We start from the raw sequence: 23,351 nt of genomic DNA on the forward strand, positions 1-23,351 counted from the left end.
ACAACAAATATTCGCCCAAAAATCGAGAGCACAAAATCCTCAAAAATTAACAAAAAAAAAAATTACAAAAATGAAAACTATCGGTGTTGTACATTTCGTGTGACCTATATATCTCAAATTAAGATCTCAATAGCAATAACCCATACAGAACTGAAAAACAGTTTTCATTTGACCTACATAGCTCAAGCCAAAGACCTAGATACCACACTATCACTTACTAAACCAAAGTTCTCAGTACAACAAACCAAACCACACTCACATGTAATATCAGAAATGTATCCTAACCAATGATGGTACATTAGTACCTATGATACCTACCAATAACAATCCAACAATTACCGAACACTAACAAGGAAATCCCGAAAATTCATGAAAACTTTCATCACCACCAATTTCAATATACATAAACAACTTTGCCCATTGCAACAAGCAATGAGCTACTCATAAATATCTGTATCTTCCTCACAACTGAAGAAAAGAGCAAAATATTAAATCTCCAACCACAAGAAACACACGGCAGTAATATTTCCAAACATAAAAATGAATCCAAAACTCACCAGAAAGCCAGCACAAATTCTTTCAATAGCAACCTGAAACATTCAATTCATGTCAAGCAACTCACTAACACACATCCAGCACAAGAGAGTGCCATCAAATACTACAACACACAATCCACAAACATAAGATTCAAAAACATCAAGGCTCACCATGACATGACAGGTCAAAGCAGATGGGTGTAGCATCAGCACCTAACCTTGTTCAAATAACCTCGCATTAGCCTCAGATATGAAATAGTGGTGAGGCAATGACTGCCAATTGGCAAGAAAACAGGACTAAATTATCAAGAATGAAACTTAATTACTGTTGGAACATTTGTTCAGAGTTGTCATCTTTTTGGTACAATTCAAAAAGGCCATTACTGCCTGCTTTGCACTAAAGTAAATAAGTGCAGTGTGACTTGGGCCTCCCGTTGGGTAGACCGTTCGCCAGGTGCAAATCTTTCGATTTGACACCACTTTGGCAACTTGCGAGTTGACGAGGATGAAATGATGATGATTAGGACAACACAACACTCAGTCCCTGAGTGGAGAAAATCTCTGACCCAGCCGGGAATCGAACCCAAGCCCTTAGGATTGACATTCTATCATGCTAACCACTCAGCTACCGGGGCGGACTGCTTTGCACTTTAGGAGATCTTTCTCACTGTACTGGTCCACAAACAGGACTGATGGAATACTTTCATTCAATCTGTTCTACAGCATTTTCTTTCTAAGCAGTGCAGCTAAGATCTAAAAATTGTCCATTCTAACACTGAAATTCTAATACTTACATAGTAAACCGTTTATTCCTTAAAGGTACTTATGAGTAATAATAAAGAGTGAATTTACGACACATTGATTTGATTTACGAATTTTCTGTATGTCACGCGAGACATTCATGTGAATCCTTACCTGCTATTTCAGCATCTTGTTTTGCAAATGCAAATTTCCCACAGTATCTCCAGTTTTGCTGCATTTATCTTCCTGTTTTTAGCGGGTTTCATCGCTATATACTTCAGTGACTAAAAATAAAGTTCAACAACTCCATTATTTAACATCTCAACATGTTTAAGTGAGAGTTACCTTTGAAGAAGCCTATCAACAGCCACTACAACAGTACTAAGTTGTATACAACACAGCTATGAAACTAAAGCTGCTGTTTATAGCATTCATGAGTACAACACTACACGTGCAACTTGAGTACATACGTCACAGTATTGAAAAAATCCTATATATTGATATTATATGGGAAAATACGATATGTTATCCACAATCATTTTACCTGATTAGCTTATTTGCTCCCAGAATGCGGATGTATATTATGTTTCCCATGTTCTCTGCAACAATTTTGCGTTACGCTTTTCGTCTCTTAGAAATCACAATAGCACAACGCCTATTGCTGAGTTACAACAACAGTTCCATGCAAACTCGATGAAAACAATAACAAACACAGATCTTCATACTCGCCAAAAATTTCGTCTTAAAAGACAATACTCGCAACGCCTTCAAATGGATGGGGCAACTTCTGTAAACTACTTCACATCCCGTGTTTACACTGTCACTAGAGTCGCCAGCCACCTAGCAATGCAAAGAGTGCTATTGATCCCTGAGGTTTCTCAACATGCTATTCCTGTATGAGTCATGGTGGATGCAGTGGACTCCACACGACCTCATTTTATGCCCGCATTCCGGCACTTGTCTGTTGCCTGAAAGCGGGTCCAGCCATTCTAATATACACAGGAGTTTGATAACCTCACTCTTGCTGATATGAGTTAAGTTTCTCCTGTACAGACACTGGAAACATACGAACTATCTTATCTACTAAGTCAGTTTCACGAAAAGGATCAGTTAAATACTGGTTCTTTTCCCAGTAGTGCTGAAAGTACTCCTTACAACTGTCACAGCCACTGTTTTCAAAGCTCTTAGCTTCAAATATTTCTGTTTTAATACTGTTTTGTGGACCAGTATTGGTTTAAGAATGCTCTAATAAATTCTTGGTATGTTTCACATGTGTTACTGGCTCTCCCCATGACAATTCGTTCCCTTCGAAATGGCTGGCTACAAATTTGATTTTCTGCTATTCTGTCATGTTGTTAGGTATGATGCCCTTAAACTGATGAATTAAAGCAACAGGATGTATACTACCTTTGCTAGAAAAGTTATGAAGTTTGTAAGCATTTACATTACTGATTACTTCATTAATATGAACACCCCCCCCCCCCCCCCCCACGTTTTTCCTTTTCCATCCACATTTCGAGTTTCTGTTTTAATGCAAGTTCCACATCACCTATGGTTTTACTCACCTCAGTTATTTGAGGTATGCTGGCTACCTTCTGTTCTATTTCTCTCAAACGATCCTGAATCGTATTTGTATTACCATTACCAACAGATTCTATTCATGATACTTTATGGCTAAGGACTGCATTTAAGATTATGGCCTGTTTGTTTTGCCTTTCATGCGTGTTTGCAAGATTTGTTCATTTTACGCTGATCACTACTTAATTTAACGTCTTCATCCCTAACTGACAATACAAAAGTGTCCTTAGTGTGCATGAGATCATTTTCGCTACATATAAGCAATCTTATGATTAACCTCCTGCTTACACTTATCTAACCTTTGACCTCATTCTTTACTTTAATGTTCAATTATTTTCTCACAAGCCCCTATTCCAGTTTCATGAAAATCAACCCAAATGTTTAGACTCACGATTAATTTTTGCTAACTCCTCGTTTGTTGCTTCTATTTCATGAGCAAGTAATTTATGACCTTGGTGTATCTTTTCTTCTAGCCATATTTTAAATTCTTTTTGCCCAGATACTAACTCCATTAATAATTCAAACATCTTTATATTATCATGTTATATAGGCAATGTACTAGCTGATGCTGTTTTACTCATATTACTAATTTCATCTTGCATGACTTGTAATTGGCTAGCCTTCCATTCCATTACTCTGAGGCTGTACCGCCTCTCTAATTTTTAGATTGTACTGTGTTTCACTTTCCCCCGACATTTTGTTATTATGGAAATTATTACGAAACAATTTAACAATATTCTTAAACATCCATATGGTTGCTTATTCTAGCGTCCTCTCTCTAGCTGTAAAGTGATCAGCGTACAAACTACCTTTTTCTCGACGTTTGGTGTCTTAAGCTGCCGAAGTCGACCACAGATGCCTATCCCTGCCGTTCGCTGCTCTCTGACGCTAGACTGCAGCTGCTGATGGCAACAGGTGTTGTTACCGAGTCATTCGCCTCACCTGCTGTACGCTACTCTCCTATCTACTCCCTGAAGCGTTTTTCCTCATAGCAGTGAAATAAAATGTAATCCATTTGGACCGTGCACACACCTATAACTTTACACTTAGATTTGCATTTCCATTTTCAACTACACGATGTGGATTAATTAATGTCATTTGTTGATTTTGTTACCTAACAGTTCAAAGAAACTTACAAAAGTTCAAATAGGATATAATTCCACAGTTCACACATTGTCGCTTTTTATCCTTTTCACTGTTCGTACACTACTGATTCCGGCATTTTATGATAATCATTACAGTTCACTGTTGTCACTTTGATTTTCACATCTGACCCAGTTCACAGTTCTCATTAATGATGGATCATTGCCTTTTCTTTAAATATACGTTCCTCACCAGGGATGCCATGAATAAGTTATACGTTGTCATGCTGGAAGTCAGATCTGGAAGCTGGAGAGATTGAATAAGATTCCCTAACTGTTCTTTCCACCAACCTGTCGTCTTCTAAAGTTGTGTCCCCTGCGTAGAAGACAGCTCGTCGGTCACATGATCCTCAGCGGAGGCTGCTATGCTATCATCTCGAACATTTTTTGTGCAGGTTAGTCTCTGTATCTACAGAGAGCAAGATCTGCAGTACTGACAATGATGGTACGTGACAATCCTGTTTGTTTATATTTTAAAATGTCACTTTTTACACTGTCTTCTACAACATTTGACACAGCTTTCTTAATAGTATGGTAACATTTCTGACAACTTCTGAAATAGAGTACAACATGTCCGTCCGAAACAGAGATATACATATGGCTCTGAAGAACACCCGAAACACAGTTGCATGACCAGACCTTCAGAATGCCCGAAACAGTTTGACTAGTGCAGCTGAAGTACTTCATCTTCCAGGCGCGCCAAAGCGACCTGAAGGTGTCCAAATCAATTTGGTTGCAATATCGTTACTCTTATGTTTCTCAAAACTAATGAAATTTAATAAACAAAAACGATAAACTCGTAGAGTAACATGAGAAATTGTCATCCTGAAAACTGTGTTAAATACAATGAAAAGTATGTAAATAATTAATAAGAGAAGTTAGGCATTTTGGCGCCTAGCACCCAACTGTGTCGACTAATCAGGAGCAAGTTCAGTTCAATTGGCAGACTCTCCACGGGAATGGTACATTCTGTACAATATGCTGCTTGTGTATCACACCACTTTTGTACCGTATGCTACTTCACGTGTATCAAGCTGCATCCTTCTAGCAAGGTAAAATACTGGCAGCCACAGCCAGGAATATCACACAGTGCACAGACCAGCTACTAGATATACCTGATCAGACTGTCCCTGGCTTTTGAGTTTCTGGCATCTGCATGCAGCAGAGTTCAACCAACACAACCACAAGTCTGAATAACCGCCTTTTGCAGCATTCACCACTGTGAGACATGTAGGAAGAGAGTCAACAAGACTGGATGGCACTAACAGGGATGTGGAGCCATGCTGACTCCAGTCCATTGCCAGCTGCACTAGGTTTCTCTGCTTAGGCTTCATAGCATGAACAGCCTTATCAAGGTGGTCCCACAGATTCTCAGTTGGGTTTAAATCTAGGGAGCTTGATGGGCACGAGATGGTGGTGAACACATCTTAGTGCTCTTCAAACTAAGCACATACAAAGTGAGCTGTGAGACACGTTGCATTGTTCTGCTGGTAGATACCACTGTGCCAAGGAAAAACAAACTGCATGTAGCAGTGGATATCATCCCCAAGGGTGGATGCATACTTGTGTTGATGCACTGTGCCTTTCTGAATGACAAGATCATGACACAATGCCACTAAAACATTCCCAAGACCACAACGCTCCCTCCTCGGGACTGGACCATTGCTTTCTCATGTTTCACATCGTACATGCCAACAGCCACCAAGGCCACCTGTTGCCACTCAGTGAACATCCAGTTACAGTACAGGTATGCAAATTCCAGCCTTCGTCACCAATGAATAGTAGTCAGCATGGGTGTATGAACCACGTGCCTGCTGCAGAGGCCTACAGGCAGCAACATTCACTGAAGTCATTAAGGAGACACTGTTGGTAGCCCCCTGGTTCAGCTGGGTGGTCAGCTGCACAGCAAAAATGGCTCTAAGCATTATGGGACCTAACATCTGAGGTCATCAGTCCCCTACACTTAGAACTACTTAAACCTACAAACATCACACACATCCATGTCCGAGGCAGGATTCGAATCTGCGACCATAGCAGTAGCGCAGTTTCAGACTGAAGCCCCTAGAACCGCTCGTCCACAGCGGCTGCAGCTGCACAACAGCTGGATGTCTATTCGCTGTTATGTACCTCAAAAGCTGTCGTTCACCACTAACGTCTATAGTCCATGGTGACCACAGTTGTCTCGTCGCCAATTTTGGATAGGCCCTAGTGCCATTTTGTCATGGCGGTATGTGAACAGTTGACAAACATAACCATTCCAGAAATGACCTGATAGCCAATGACCATGCCATTTTCGACATCAGATAAATTGCGCTGTTTCCATACTATGACTATGAATGCACTGTTTACCATGTTCCCTGACATACTTTTTACATACCCTTCCTCACAAGAGCTACCACCTGCCACTTGGGTGGTTATCGCAAATTGACTTCAAATACTACATGAGGGATGTTCAATAAGTAATGCTACACTTTTTTCCCTGAAACCAGGTTGGTTTTATTCAGGATTCCAATACACCGTATTATTCCCCACTCTTTGGCTACAAAACCATATTTTGCAACATTCTCCATTCAATGTGACAGCCTTACGCTACCTTACAGGGAGGGCCTATATGCCCACATGGTGCCACTCTACTGGTTGATGTTAGGAACAACCTTTTCCTGTGTCAGTAACCTCTCCATCATCCTCATACTGCTTTTGGAGTGTATCCTTCACTAGGACAAACTGGTGGAAGTGAGAAGGTGTGAAATCTGGGCAGCAGGGTGGACAAGGAAGAATGCTCCACTGAAGTTTTGTGAGTTCTCTCCATCATCCACATACTGCTTTTGGAGTGCATCCTTCACTAGGACAAACTGGTGGAAGTGAGAAGGTGTTAAATCTGGGCTGCAGGATGGACAAGGAAGGATGTTCCACTGAAGCTTTGTGAGTTCCTCTGCGCAGACCTGTGTGACGACTTCCACTGTCATGGAGGAGGAGGAGCAGGAGGAGGAGCAGGAGGAGGAGTTCACTTGCATTTTCACTGCAACAAACATGCTGAAGTTGTTTCTGCAATTTTCTGAGGATAGCACAATACACTTCAGAGTTGATTGTTGCATGATGAGGAAGAACATCAAGTAAAATAACTGTTTCAGAATCCCAGAAGCCATGGCTTTACTGGCTGAGTGTGTGGCTTTGAGCTGTTTCTCTGGAGGAGAGGTAGTGTGGTGGGACTCCACAGATTGCATTTCATCTCCAGTTCAAAGTGATGACCCAATGTCTTATCATCTGTGACGATGTTCGACAAAAAAAAATCGTCATGATCAGCCTCGTAACAGGCAAGCAATTTGGCATAAATGGTCCTTCGTTGCTATTTATGGTCTTCTCTTAGGTAGTGAACAACCCATCGGGCACACACCTTTGGGTACGCCAACCAGTGGATGACTGTGTCAGTATTATAACCAGTGAAGTGCAGTCGAGCAGCGAGGTCTCTGAGTGTGATCTATCGCTCACCTCCAATGAGTATCAGCAAGTTCAACATTGCAAGAGTCACAACTATCCAGCATTCAAGAAAACGGACAGGTTTGTGTAACCTTGTGATGATGACAAATACCCCACCCAATGACTCACTATGCTTTTGTTCGCTGCCAGGTGTCCATAGACATTCTTCAAACACCTATGAATATCACCAGTGTTCTGGTTTTCTGCCAAAAGAAACTCAATGGCAGGTCTCTGCTGGGAATGCACCTCTTTTTGAGTAATTGTACGACTGCCTTTAACATGATTGATTAGGGGCACTGTCTCCACTATAAAGAAAGAAAAACTTCTGCTACCCATCAAGGAGTAGATGTGTTGTCTGCTAGTACTATGTAAAGCACTCCGTCTTCAGGCCACAAGTGGCCCATCGGGACCATCCGACTGCCATGTCAGCCTCACATGAGGAAGCGGATAGGAGGGGCGTGTGGTCAGCACACTACTCTTCCGGACATTATGATGGTTTTCTTTGACTGGAGCCACTACTATTCAGTTGAGTAGCTCCTCAATTGGCATCACGAGGCTGAATGCACCCCGAAAAATGGCCACAGCACATGATGGCCCAAATGGTCAGCCATCCAAGTGCCAGCCACGCCCGACAATGCTTAACTTCGGTGATCTGACGGGAATCGGTGTGTCTACTGCGGCAAGGCCGTTGCCTGCTAGTAGTATGTACTGAGGCCAAAATTGCAACAATGCATTTCCCCACACACGATTAGTGGTACGTTAAACTCCAACTCTTACGGAAGATAAATGTTTAAATCATCCCCCACGTTTTCAATTTTCTATTAGCAAGAATCCACTTCCCGATGAAAATCATTGCAAGAGCATCACATGCCAATATGCCCCACACTCAAATAATTCTGCAGATAGTGGCTGCACAGATGAACAATCCAACCAATATCTAAAAATCTGCACTTTCATCACTAATTTGACTTCAATAAAAACTTCTAATAGCTGTCAAACATACTAGAAGATAGTGTTAACAGAGAGAACACACATCTGAGTTTCATTGAAAGGATAAATTTAAAATAATAGGAATTCATTGTATCTTATGATTGTTTACCACACAACAGATAATAATCCCCTACCAAAGCCTAGATCAACTCACACTTTGTTAACGTTCAGTTCAATTTTGTGTTAAGTTTTCAGTTTGCCAAAGCCTAATTGTCCCAAAAAATGTAGAAATGCAGTCCCTTTACAAAACTCACAGCTGCCACAATAATTATGCCTCACTACTGCAGCTACCACAATAACAGCAGCTACTGAAAACATAAGTTAAAAAGATTTTCTTATTCTCCTGAAACCATACACGTCTAAATACATGTCCTACATCCAGCAACTGTTGTCATCTTTAGCCTACTTGTGATAGCAGGCTTTGCTGGCATTATAATTCATCAAACTAGAAACAGACTGTGCAATCGGTGCATATTTTCCATACAGCTTACTATTAAAAGCACCATTCACACAAGATTTTGGCTTTTAATATTATTGTGAAAAGGAAAGTTGCTACTCACAACATCGCAGAGGTACTGAGTAGCAGATAGACACAACAAGTAGACAGCCACAAATATAGCTTTCGAACACAACAGCCTTCATCAAAACTAGATGACAAACACACACATACACACTCACCCAAGCCCAACTCACACATACATGACTGCAGCCTCAGGCAACTGAGGCCACACAGCAAGCAGCAGCACCAGGGGATGATGGAAGTGGTGACTGGGTCGGGGTAAGGAGGAGGCTGTGGCAGGGAGGGGGAGGGATAGTAAGGTAGGGGGACAGACAAGTGACGTGCTGTTGGGGAGTGTGCAGGGACGAGGTGGAAAGAGGGTATGGCAGCTATGTGTGTCAGGAGGTAAGACAGAGGGCAGCAGAGAGATGGGGAGGGGAGGGGAGGAGAGGCAGAAAAGAAGAGAATTTTAAAAAAAACTGGGAAGAATGAGATCTGTGTAATCCTCGAATATGAACAGTGAACGCATTGGCTGGGAGGGGACTAATGAAGGTTGAAGCCAGGTGGGTTACGGGAAAGTAGGATATACAGCAGGGAAAGTTCCCCACACAGGAAAGCTGGTGTTGGTGACAAGGATCCATGGGACACAGGCTGTGAAGCAGTCACTGAAATGAAGGATGTCATGTTTGATAGCGTGCTCAGCAACAGGGTAGTCCACTTGTTTCTTAGCCGCAGTTTGTCGGTGGCCATTCATGTGGATAGACAGCTTGTTGGTTGTCATGCCAAAGTAGAATGCAGCGCAGTAGTTGCAGCTTAGCTTATAGATCACATGACTGGTTTCACAGGTAGCCCTGCCTTTGATGGCACAGGTGATGTTTGTCACCGGACTGGAGTAGGTGGTGGTGGGAGGACGTATAGGACAAGTCTTGCATCTAGGTATACTACAGGGGTATGACTCATGAGGCAAGGGATTGGGAGTATCAGGCATGAACGAGTATATTGTGTAGGTTTAGTGTACAGTGGAACAACACTGTGAGAGGTGGGGAGGACGGGAAGGACAGTGGGCAGAACATTTCAAACTTCAGGGCGCGACGAGAGGTAGTCGAACCCCTTGGTGGAGAGTGTAATTCAGTTGCTCCAGTCCTGGATAGTTATGAAGGAAATGCTCCTCTGTGTGACTTTGGCAGGTGGTCGAAGACTGGAAAGATAAGGAACATGGGTTGGGAGGATAATTACGGTTTGTGGAGGCTTCAGTGAGACCCTATGGATATTTTGAGAGGGACTAATCGTCACTGCAGATGCGAGACCATGGGTGGCTAGGCTGTATGGAAGGGACTTCTTGGTATGAAACGGGTGACAGCTGTCAATGTGGAGGTATTGCTGGTGGTTAGTAGATTTGATATGGACAGAGGTACTGATGTAGCGATCTTTAAGGTCAAGGTAAACATCTAGGAAGATGGCTTGTTGCGTTGAGTAGGATCAGGTGGAGCAAAGGGGGAGAAACTTTTGAGATACTGGAGGAATGTGGATAGTGTGTCCTCACCCTCAATCCAAATATCAAAGATGTCATCAATGAATCTGAACCAGGTGAGGGGTATAGGATTCGGGGTGTTTAGGAATCATTCTTCTACATGGCCAATGAATATGTTGGCATAGGATGTCGCTATTCAGTTGCCCATAGCCGTACCTCACTTGTGTTTGCAGGTATGACCATCAAAGGAGAAGTAATTGTGGGTGAGGATATAGTCGGTCATGGTGACTAGGAAAGAGGTTGTTGATTTGGAATCTGTCAGACATTGGGGAAGGTAGTGTTCAATAACAGTATGGCCATGGGCATTAGGGATGTTAGTGTAAAGGGAGATGGCATCAATAGCGACAAGCAGGGCACCGTGTGGTAAAGGGACAGGAACTGTGGAGAGCTGTTGGAGGAAATGGTTGGTATCTTTTATATAGAAGGGTAGGTTCCAGGTAACAGGTTGAAGGTGTTGGTCTACAAGAGCAGAGATTCCTCAGTGTTACTGTGTAACCAGCCAGAATGGGGCATACTGGATGGTTGGGATTGTGGACTTTAGGAAACTTGTAGAAGGTGGGAGTATGGAGACTGGTAGGAATGAGGAGAGAGATGGACTCTGGAGAGAGATTGTGGGATGGGTCTAAGGATTTGAGGAGTGACTGAAGATCCTGCTAGATTTCTGGAATGGAGTCACTGTGGCAATATTTGCAGATGGATGTGTCTCACAGCTGGCGGAGTCCTTCTGCCAGGTAATCCTTGCAGTTCATAATGACAGTGGTGGAGATTTTATCAGCAGGTAGGATTATAAAGTCGGGATCTGTTTCTACTTGGTGGACTGTGGTTCTTTCTGCAGATGTAAGGTTAGTTCACATGTTGAGGGATTTGTTACATTCCATCCTGGAATTTAGATTATTTGATTTTTGCCTGACAGCTTTTCTTCGATTCTAACCCTGTGCTGTTTCCTTTGTTACTATTTTTTAATGCATCACTATACTCAATGTCCGTACTTCTTTCTCTTCTATCCTGTGTTTCTCTTGTTGTCTTACAAACCACACTGCACCCTCTACTTAGGAGCCACACTGTATCTTACATCTCTGCCATGCACAACAGATGACTACGATACCACGCTGATTGTTAACACTGCATCTTATGTCCCACATCACTCCCAACGATATCATTAATCCATACCTTGTAATTGATCACTCTCCCGTATTTTTGTGTGTTATTTCCTGCACTTTTCTGGTGCAAAATGATCTTGTATCTCATCATAAGAATCCCTCCTCACCCCCCACTCTTTCTCTGTTCCTTTTTTCTGTTCTATTCCAGTTTGCACGCACTAGTTCCACCTCATTGAATCACATTTGCCATCCCACTTCTTCATACTTATCCAGCCTTAGACCTGTTACCCACGGTAAAAAGTATATTATTTATATATTTCCTTTGATCTCATTGTTACTTCTCATCAGTTGTAGTTAGTTTTCACATTTCGCTTTCATCGACTCCCACCATCAAATTACCCATCTTTAGCTGCCACCCCTCCTTCCGCAATGTCCTCCAGCTGTTCAGATTCTGCCAATCGTTAGCCCTCACCAACATTGTCTTGCTAAACCATGTCAACCAAGCCCAACCCTCCATGCAGTACCTTCGTTCCATCCATAAAATTCTCCTACTCTGCAATCCCAAATTCCTGGATCCCATTACACACATTGAGACTCTTGCCCTCCAAGAACTAGAGCAACACGCACAATGCCACCTCACAAAGTTCTCCACCCAGCTCACTTCCAACTCCTGCCTTGAAGTACCACTGTCTACCCCCTCTACAACATCCTCCAAACCTCCATCACATCCCCTCATAGATGCAAACTCTGTATCGCAGACCTACTACATTTACTCCACCCTCCAAAACTCCCTCCCACCACCACACAAAATCCTGAACCTAAACTAAACAAAACACACTCATGAACCTTTCCTCCAGTAGTTTTATCCCCATAGAAATATCAGTCCTTTCCAAAGGCCTCACCTTTTGCCTCCATTCCCAACTTCAATCATGTTGGACTTTAAAGTCTTCCTCCCCTTATCCCAGTCTTTATAGTGGAAACACTTTTTTGCCACCAATCCTACCAATCAGACACAACCAAAGACAAATGTTGAGCCCTGCCTAACTCAGTTCACTCCTCCATCCAACAATGATTCAACCCTACTGCCCCCGAAATCAAACCCTGTTAACTTTCCAGAATTTCTTAACCTCGAACTGTGCCTCACCATCATTTCCCAAATCCCTCAACGAGCAAACTAATCTTACGCCCATTGAAAGAACCACCGTCCACCGTCTAAAAACTGTTCCCGAACTTATAATTCTATCTGTGGATAAAGGCTCCACCAGCGTTGTTCAAACTGCAATTATTATCTGGTACAAGGACTTGGCCACCTGTAAGACAGATCCACCTACAAACCTCGCCACAGTGATCTCATTCCACAAATCTAGCAGGATCTTCTATCACTCACCAAATCCTTAGGTCCATCCCAGAATCTCTCTCCGGAGTCCATCTCTCTCCTCACTCCTACCAGTGCCCATACTCCCACCTTCTACATGCTTCCTAAAGTCCACAAACAAAACCATCCAGGACGCCCTATTGTGGCCAGTTACTGTGTCCCTACTGAGAGAATCTCTGCTCTTGTAGACCAACACCTACAACCTATTACCTGGAACCTACCCCCCTATAAAAAAGATACCAACCATTCCCTCCACCGATTCTCCACAGTTCCTATCCCTTCACCACTCGGTGCCCTGCTCATCACTATTAATGCCATCTCCCTTTACACTAACATCCCTAATGCCCATGACCTTGCTGCTATTGAACACTACATTTCCCAATCTGACAGATTCGAAACCAGCAACCTCTTTCCTAGTCACCATGAGCAACTATATCCTCACCCACAATTACTTCTCATTTGAAGGCTGTACCTGCCAACACATGTGGAGAACGGCTATGGGCAACTGCATAGCGCCATCCTATGCCAACATATTCATTGGCCATCTAGAGGAATCCTTCCTAAACACCCATAATCCTATACCTCTCATCTCATTCAGATTCACTGAGGACCACATCTTTGCGATTTGGATAGAGGGTGTGCACACAAATTAAGCTGCGACCACCGTGCTGCATTCTATGAGTGCATGAAAACCAACAAGCTGTCTGTCCACATGAATGGCCACCGACAAACTGTGGCCAAGAAACAAGTGGCCCACCCTGTTGCTGAGCACACTGGCAAACCTGACATCCTTCATTTCAATGGCTGCTTCACAGCCTGTGCCATATTGATCCTTCCAACCAACACCAGCTTTTCTGATCTGTAATGTATCCTACTTTCTCATAAACCTCCTGGTCTCAACCTTTGTTAGTCATTGACCTCTCCCATCCAGCCCCTTCTCTGTTCTCATTCCAGCACTACACAGCCCTCAGTCCTCCTTTGCACCCAGTCTTTTTAGTTCTCTCCTTTTCTGCACCCACCCCCTCCCCATAGCCCTCTGCGTTACCTCCCGACTGTAAATAGCTGCCCTACCCTCTTTCCACCTCATCCCTGCGCATTTTCCAACAGCACGTCCCAGTCTGCCACCCCTATCCTACTATCCCTACCCCCCCCCCCCCCTGTCCCAGCCTCCTCCTTACCCTGACCCAATCACCACTCCCATCATGCCCTGGTACTGCTGCTCACAGTGTGGCCTCAGTTGCCTGAGACTGCAGTCACATGAGTGTGAGTTCTGTATGGGTGACAGTGCATGTGTGTGTTTGTCATCTAGTTTTGATGAAGGCCTTATTGGACGAAAGCTATATTTGTGACAGTTTGTTGTCGTCCCTATCTGCACCTCAGCTATATGGTGAGTAGCAAGTTTCCTTTTCACAATATTGTTACATTCCATCCTGGATTTTCCATAGTTTGACTTTTCCCTGACAGTTTTTCTTCGATCCTAACCCAGTGCTGTTTTCCTTTGTTACTATTTTCTAATGAATCACTATACTTAATGTTCGTACTTTCTCTTCTTTCCTGCATTTCTCTTGTAGCCTTAAATCCACACTGCATGCTCTACTTACGAGCCACACTCTATCAACCGTCTCGGCCATGCACAACAGACGGCTACAAGATCACGCTGAATGTTGGTGAGGCACCTTATGTCCCACATCACTCCTGTTGATATCATTAATCCATACCTTTTAATTGATAACTCTCCCTGCTTCACCCTCCGGTATTTTTGCATGTTATTTCCCACACTTTTCCGGTGTCACAAGATCTTATATCTCACCCTAAGAACTCCCATGCTTTCTCTGTTCTATCCCAGCTCGAACCCACGAATTCACCTCATCAGCCACATCTACCAACCCCCTTCTTCATACTTATCCACCCTCAGACCTGCTAACCACAGTAAAATATATTTATGACTTTTCTTGGATCTCATTGTGACTTCTCGCTAATTTTAGTGAGTTTTCGTCTTCTGCTAGCATCGTCTCATACAGATCTCATGTTGCTTCCCCTTTTTTCCTCCGTTTCAACCTTCTCGTGATTTTTCACACATATTTGGGTGTATTTTTTTTTTGCGAATTTTTCCGGACGTAATTCTGCATTATTTACATAATTTCCCACATTTTTTTCACCACCATGGATCCTTGCTCTTTCTATCACAACAGACGGCTACAAGACCGCGCTGAATGTTGGTGAGGCACCTTATGTCCCACATCACTCCTGCTGATATCATTAATCCATACCTTCTAATTGATCACTCTCCCTGCTTCACTCTCCCGTATTTTTGCATTTTATTTCCCAAACATTTCCGATGCCACAAGATCTTATATCTCATCCTAAGAACCCCCCTCTCCCCCTTTTCCCTAGCTAGAACCCAGTGTCACATAATGTTCCTGCATCATTGTTTGGTTCATGGAATCCTCCCAAATGGCCTTCCCATCAAACTACCAATCTCCAGCTGCCACCCATCCTTCCACAATAGCCTCCAGTTGTTCAGATTCCGCCAATCCTTAGCCCTCACCAATACTGTCCTGCTAAACCATATCAATCACGCCCAACCCTCCTTGCAGTATCTTCTCTCTCCTCCACAAAATTCTCCTGCTATGCAATCCCAAATTCCTGGAACACAGACCACACAATGATACTCTTGCCCTCCAGGAACAAGGGCAACATGCACAACGCCACCTCAAAAAGCACTCCCTCATTTCCTACTCCTGACCACTGTCCATCCCCTCTACAACAACTTCCAAACACATTGCCTCATAGATGACAAACCCTGCCTCTCCGATCTATTACATTTACCTCACCCTCCAAAACTCCCTCCCACTGCCACACGGAATCCAGAACATAAACAGACCCGTAAAACAGTCATGAACCTTTCCTCCCAAAGCCTAAGCCCCAGAGAAATATCACTCCTTTCCTAAGGCCTCACCTTTTGCCTCACTCCCAAATTTATTCATATTGGACTTTGCCACCAACCCTACCTATCAGACATAACCAAAGACCAATGCTGAACCCTGCCTAACTCAGTTCACTCCTCCATCCAACAATGATCCACCCCTACTGCCCTCAAATAACCCCCCCTGTTAACTTCCCAGAATTTCTTAACCTCGAACCGTGCCTCACCGTCAATCCCCAAATCTCTCAACGTGCAAACTAACCTCACTTCCACTGAGAGAACCGCAGTCCACCATCTAAAAACAGATACCAACCTTATAATTCTACCAGTGGATAAAGGCTCCACCTCTGTTGTTTTGAACTGCAAGGATTATCTGGCACAAGGACTTGGCCAGCTGTCAGATAGATCCAACCAACAAACCTTACCACAGTGACCCCATTCCAGAAATCTAGCAGGATTCCAGTCACTCCTCCAAATGTTACGCCCATCCAACAATCTCCCCCCTGGAGCCCATCTCTCTGCCCCTCATCTGGTTCAGATTCATTGATGACATCTTTGAGATTTGGATTGAGGGTGAGGATACCCCATCCACATTCCCCCAGTACCTCAACAATTTCTCGTCTTTTGCTCCACCTGATCCTACTCAAAGCAACAAGCCATCTTCCTAGATGTTTACCTCCTCCTCAAAGATGGCTACATCAATACCTCTGTCCATACAAACCTACTAACCACCAGCAATACCTCCACTTCGACAGCTGCCACCCATTCCATACCAAGAAGTCCTTTCCATACAGCTTAGCCACCTGTGGTGGTCGCTTCTATAGTGATGAGCGGTCCCTCGCGAAATATACCAAGAGTCTGACTGAAGCCTTCACAAACTTTAATTATCCTCCCAACCTTCTACAAAAAAATCTCCCATGCCCTATCTGTTCAGTCTTCCACCCCCTCACAAAGACCCACCGTCCGGCCACAGAGGAGCATTCCCTTTGTAACTCAGTACCACCCTGGACTGGAGCAACTGAATTACACTCTCAGCCAAGGTTTCAACTGCCTCACATCATGCCCAGAAATGAGAAATGTCCTGCCCACTATTTCCCACCCCTCCCACAGCAGTATTCCGCCATCCAGCAAACCTACACGATATACTCATTCATTCCTACACAACTGCTGCTCCCAATCACTTACCTCATGACTCATACCCCTGTAATATATCTAGATGCAAGACCTGTCCTATACATCCTCCCACCACCATCTACTCCTGTCTGGTCACAAACATCACCTATCCCATCAAAGGGAGGGCGACCTGTGAAACCAGTCATGTGATCTACAAGCTAAGACGCAACCACTGTGTTGCATTCTACGTGTGCATGACAACCAACAAGCTGTCTGTCCTCATGAATGGCCACCGACACACTGTGGCCAAGAAACAAGTGGACCACCTGTTGTTGAGGACACTTGCAGACACAATATCCTTCATTTCAATGGCTGTCACAGCCTGCGCCCATATGGCTCCTTCCTACCCACATGAGCTTTTCTGAATTGTGTAGTTGGGAACTTTCCCTGCAGTAGAACCTATGTTCCCATAACCCTCCTGGCCTCAACCTTTGTTTGTCATTGTCCCTCCCATTCAGCCCTTTCTCTGTTCTCATTCCAGCTATACACAGCCCTCACTCCTCCACCACAATGTCTTTTTACTTCTCTACTTTTCCGTATCTCCCCCTCTCTGCTGCCCTCTGTCTTACCTCCCGACTGCACATAGCTGCCCTGCCCTACCCTATTTCCACCTCATCCTTGCATGCTCGCCAACAACACGTCACTGTTCGCCACCCCTACCCCAGCCTTCTCCTTATCCCGACCCAGTCGCCACTCCCATCATGCCGCAGTGCTGCTGCTCACAGGGTGGCCTCAATTGCCTGAGACTGCAGTCATGCGCATGTGAGCTGCGTTTGCATGAGTGTGTATGTGTGTGTTTGTTGCCTCATTTTGACGAAGGACTTACTGGCTGAAAGCTATATTTGTGACAGTCTTTATGTTGTGCCTATCTGCAACTATCTATCTCTGCTATGTGGTGAATAGGCAACTTGCCTTTACACAAAATTATTAAATTCCATCATGGATTTTCTGTTGTTAGATTTTTGGCTTTTGTTGCAATGTGTTATGAGAAGGCTTTACACTATGGCTTATTAGTATGATAATGCCATCAGACTCTAATGATGCATACAGCAACACAAGTTCTAGAAAATCAGCAATTCTTAAGGATGTGATTCACCTACGTAAGTTCAACTATTGATGTCAATGCTCTTAAATACAGGTCAGTATGTATTTGAGTGTTCTTTCATTCAATGTACAGGGAAATGATTATTTTCAGGGCTCAGCTATAAGCCCAAGGTTCAATACTAACATGTGAAAGAGTGTCTGAAGTATGTGACAGAAGCTTTTTAATTTTGATTATAAGTGCTCAATACAAAGTTATCAGTATAGATACAGTCACTGTCTTGAATATATCTGATTATAAACATATAAAAATGGAAATATTGGCTTTATTTATTTAAAATCACTTAACTTCTACTCTGCCATTAGACCTGACAAATCACAAACTTCAAGATATATGATACATTGGTGATCTTGCCAGTTAAAATAAATGGCAATTGGCCATCTAAGCCAAGGGTTGCCTTCTTTTCAGAAAGTTAAATTTGTTTGGCAGGAAGTGGTATTGCACAGCATTCACACACTCTTCTCACCTCTGGAGGAAACTGTGTGTCACTGAACAAATACAGTCTTTAGCCAGTGGTAACTGAATTACTAGTGATAGATGATTGATCTTGCAATGTCATATTTTTGATGAGGCAAAACAGAGCTTGACAATTAAACAGCATTTGCTTCATTCCAAAGGACTCTTGATACTGATGTTAGTTCACCATTTCTTCTTTCAACGTAAGTACTGATTTGAATTTGTTAATTAATTTTTGTTTGTTAACTGTTGTATGTTCTCTGTGTGTATAAGCTGTGAAAAACAGTATGCACACTTCTGTTCTGTCAGAGAGATACTGTAAGATCTCGAATGGACCACAGTAAGGTAACTTGGTTACTAAATGAATAGATAGTCACACAGCTTCTAGCTCCAAGGAGAAGACAATAAAATGTTAAGGAAAAAAATCTTCTGCTCTTATCATCAGTGTTAAAAAGTCCTGTTTCATGATAATCAAATCTTTGTTCATTGTGCTCCATTAGCAGCAGTCCCTATTGAGCTTGTGAAAGATGTTGAGATAATTTCCTTTAATAAAGGCACATTGTAAATTTTGGCTGTATAATGGGGTACTATATATATGCAGTAAGTGTGGTTTCTTTCTCAAGTCGTTAAGTAATTTTGTTCAGAAGCTGTGAATTTATCACAAAATCTTAAAATACTGGAAGGCTGTTTACAATAAGAAATTTTCATATGAATATAAAATTTTGACTTTTGAAAATTGTGATTTGAAGCTTTTAGTGTGAACTTGTACTTTATGATAAACTGATGTTCAAATTATTTTAACTAACACAGGAAATCAGGTTTGAAAGTATATAACCAAAAACACTATTATGAAAAGGATAGATTGCTACTCACTGCATAGAGGAAGCTTTGAGTCACAGACAGACACAATGAAAAGCTTTCGGCCAAAAGGCCTACTTCGTAAATAGAAAGCACATGCATATTCACCTAAGCACAATTCACACACTCATGGCCACTGTCTCCAGCCACTGTGAGTCACACCTGAGTCAGCAGTTGAATGAGTTGTGCTTGTGTGGTGAAGCTTAAATATTAAGCATTTTCATTGTACCTGTCTGTGTCTCAATGCCTCCTCTACGGAGTGAGTATCAAATCTACCCTTTTTAATAATAATAATAATAATAATAATAATAATAATAATAATACTACACACAGCAACTTCAACAACTGATTTATCAGTTCCTTTACAAAACAGAAGGCAATAAATACATTAGTCTAAATAAGAATGTGGTGAATTTCATATTATTGTGATGTTCAATGGTCATAACATAAAAACTATAAATTGACAATAGCCAGCTCACATGAGCAGATACTAAAGACTGTGGCATCAACTGCCAAACAAACAAAATAACACAACATTACTAAATTGATGTCCACAATCATGATTTATTTGTCATAGAATACTTATAAAAGAAAGGCAATAAGAAGCTAAAGCAATGTAACCAACTTATTTTATAAATAAAATAGAAAGAAACTTCCACACGGGAAAAATATATTAAAAACAAAGATTCCACGACTTACCAAGCGGGAAAGCGCCGGCAGACAGGCACAATGAACAAAACACACACATCCATGTGCGGATGGATATGTGTGTGTGTGTGTGTGCGAGTGTACACCTGTCCTTTTTTCCCCCTAAGGGAAGTCTTTCCGCTCCCGGGATTGGAATGACTCCTTACCCTCTCCCTTAAAACCCACATCCTTTCGTCTTTCCCTCTCCTTCCCATTGGTTGCGAAAGCTAGTAATTCTGTGTGTGTGTTTTGTTCATTGTGCCTGTCTGCCGGCGCTTTCCCGCTTGGTAATTCTTGGAATCTTTGTTTTTAATATACAACTTATTTTATACATAGAGTAAGTGAGTTACCGACAGTAACCATTTAATGTAGGTCTGCTGGTAACAGACAAACAGCAGTTAATCTTTCTTTCATATGAGTGCACTCCTTCTTCTTGGTAGTGACATGACAGCAGGTTAGGGATGGTACCCAGAATCATGAATCACCTATATAAGCTTCCCTCACTGCCATGTTTGTTGCATCATGCTTTTCCTCTCCAAATTTGATGGACTGTCAGATTCTCTCTTAATGTGTTACATACAAAGTTCCAAAAAGGACAGGAATATTAGGTTTAAATGTCTCTTCAACACCCATGCACATATGGGACAAGAATGGGGAAAGAAACTGACTTTGCCCCTTTTCAAAAGAATGGTCTCATCATTTACTTAACTGGTTTTGGAAAATCATTAAACATTTGTTCCAGATTACCTAATGGCATTCCTTGCTACACCAAAGGGCAATTTGTCTTCTAGAGTTATTACCAGATATAGATATGAATTCTTCAGTGGCTTAGCATTTCATACTTCTAATATGTCTTGCTCAAAGGAAACCATCTAGCTGAACATCCACTGCTGTTGTTTGCTTTTCATGACTGCTCCAGGATGGATACAGACTGAAAAGTGGTCACTGGAATGTAAATCTGTGACAAGTTCTCACTAAGCCATTTTCGCATTAAGTGTAACACCAGTACGTGGTACAAATGGCAGGAAATGACTCTTTGGTGTGGATACGTGTCTTATCTTCCAAAAATCAGAATCTGTGTGCCTTACAATCAATTTCTTCATTCAAAGGTTCATATGAAGATAGATACAGTGAACACTCTAGTAGTATTGTCAGGGAGTGATACGAAGAGCTCGCAGCTATTTTCGCACAGCCAAAAGCACTAACAGGCCAAGGCTCCAGATACGGCCATAAGTGTCACTAATGTTGCATCTCTTGGGCAACCCCTCTAGAAGATGTTAGGAAATTAAGGGGGCAGCTCTGCAGGTACAGCAAGTGCAGTGTCTATCGATGATGCCATTAACTTCTCACTATGTCAGTATTGGGGATCTACATCTACATCTACATCCATACTCCGCAAGCCACCTGACGGTGTGTGGCGGAGGGTACTTTGAGCACCTCTATTGGTTCTCCCTTCTATTCCAGTCTCATAGTGTTCGTGGAAAGAAAGTTGTTGGTATGCCTCTGTGTGGGCTCTAATCTCTCTGATTTTATACTCATGGTCTCTTCGCGAGATATATGTAGGAGGGAGCAATATACTGCTTCACTCCTCGGTGAAAGTATGTTCTCAAAACTTCAACAAAAGCCCGTACTGAGCGTCTCTCCTGCAGAGTCTTCCATTGAAGTTTATCTATCATCTCCGTAACACTCTCGCGATTACCAAAAGATTCTGTAATGAAGCGCACTGCTCTCCGTTGGATCTTCTTTATCTCCTCTATCAACCCCATCTGGTACAGATCCCACACTGATGAGCAATATTCAAACAGTGGGCGAAAATGTGTACTGTAACCTACTTCCTTTGTTTTTGGATTGCATTTCCTTAGGATTCTTCCAATGAATCTCAGTCTGGCATCTGCATTACCGATGATCCACTTTATATGATCATTCCATTTTAAATCACTCCTAATGCCTATTCCCAGATAATTTATGGAATTAACTGCTCCCAGTTGCTGACCTGCTATATTGTAGCTAAATGGTAAAGGATCTTTCTTTCTATGTATTCACAGCACATTACACTTGTCTACATTGAGATTCAATTGCCATTCCCTGCACCATGTGTCAATTCGTTGCAGATCCTCCTGCATTTCAGTACAATTTTCCATTGGTACAACCTCTTAACATACTACAGCGTCAACCGCAAAAAGCCTCAGTGAACTTCCGATGTTATCGACAAGGTCATTTATGTATATTGTGAATAGCAACGGTCCTACGACACTCCCCTGCGGCACACCTGAAATCACTCTTACTTCGGAAGACTTCTCTCCATTGAGAATGATATGCTGCGTTCTGTTATCTAGGAACTCTTCAATCCAATCACACGATTGGTCTGATAATCCATATGCTCTTACTTTGTTCACGACCACTAAGAGGTTGTTTATGCCCGTGCTTTTATTCAGCTGTTTAGTGGTGACTATGATATTGGACCTTGTGTTAAGGACTGCTCTTGTGTGAATGTTTCTACACTGGATTTCTTTTTAACCTATGGCACTACACAATGCTTCTCACTGCATTTAGATTTATGCAAACATTAACTGAGTTTCTACCATAGAACTTTATTACAAACAAACAAAATGTATTGTAATGCTGGTAAGAGTTGCAATGGTTATGTGGAGCTCTGTGCAAGGGAGGAACCCCAATGCCAATCTATTCTTCACTAATGTCACCCTTCTTTCAGAGGTTGTAGCTTTACGCAAAGGTATGTCAGTGACTTTGAATCAGATTTCCTGTTGGCATATACAAAATGGATCTTTCATGTGCTAGGAGCCTCAGCTCCTCCACACTGGTCCAGAATGCATTTGTTTGAGAGTAATGTGGTATACTTTTTGATGGTTCAGCATTTCCTTATCCTAAATTTTCTTCCTTAAACTGGGGTGAGGAACTTACAATTATTTGTACATGTTGCATGTGGCATTGTGAATTTATCTGCTGTTCCAGACACATACACATTAGAAAGCTGATGAAATAATGATATAAACACTTAAGTTTAAATTTCGTGTAGCAGGTTTGTTAAATTGATCACAAGAGCAGCAAAGATGTAAACAACTACATTTAGCTGGAATGTACTACCAAGACTGGAATGTAAACTTAAAACTGAAAAGTCATCTACAAATAAAGTGAATATCAACAATGTAGGAAAAGATA

General features: G+C 42.4%; 1 protein-coding gene and 1 pseudogene across 1 annotated transcript in view; both read right to left on the reverse strand.

The window, feature by feature from the left end:
- LOC126334148 (cleavage and polyadenylation specificity factor subunit 1) overlaps positions 1-23,351 on the reverse strand; it is a 382,681-nt gene that overhangs the window by 326,788 nt on the left and 32,542 nt on the right. The gene's annotated exons all lie outside the window — the stretch shown is intronic.
- On the reverse strand, positions 8,050-8,167 carry LOC126337437 (5S ribosomal RNA; annotated as a pseudogene).

This window comes from Schistocerca gregaria, chromosome 2 (genome assembly GCF_023897955.1).
Source record: "Schistocerca gregaria isolate iqSchGreg1 chromosome 2, iqSchGreg1.2, whole genome shotgun sequence".
NCBI classification, from domain to species: Eukaryota; Metazoa; Arthropoda; class Insecta; order Orthoptera; family Acrididae; genus Schistocerca; species Schistocerca gregaria.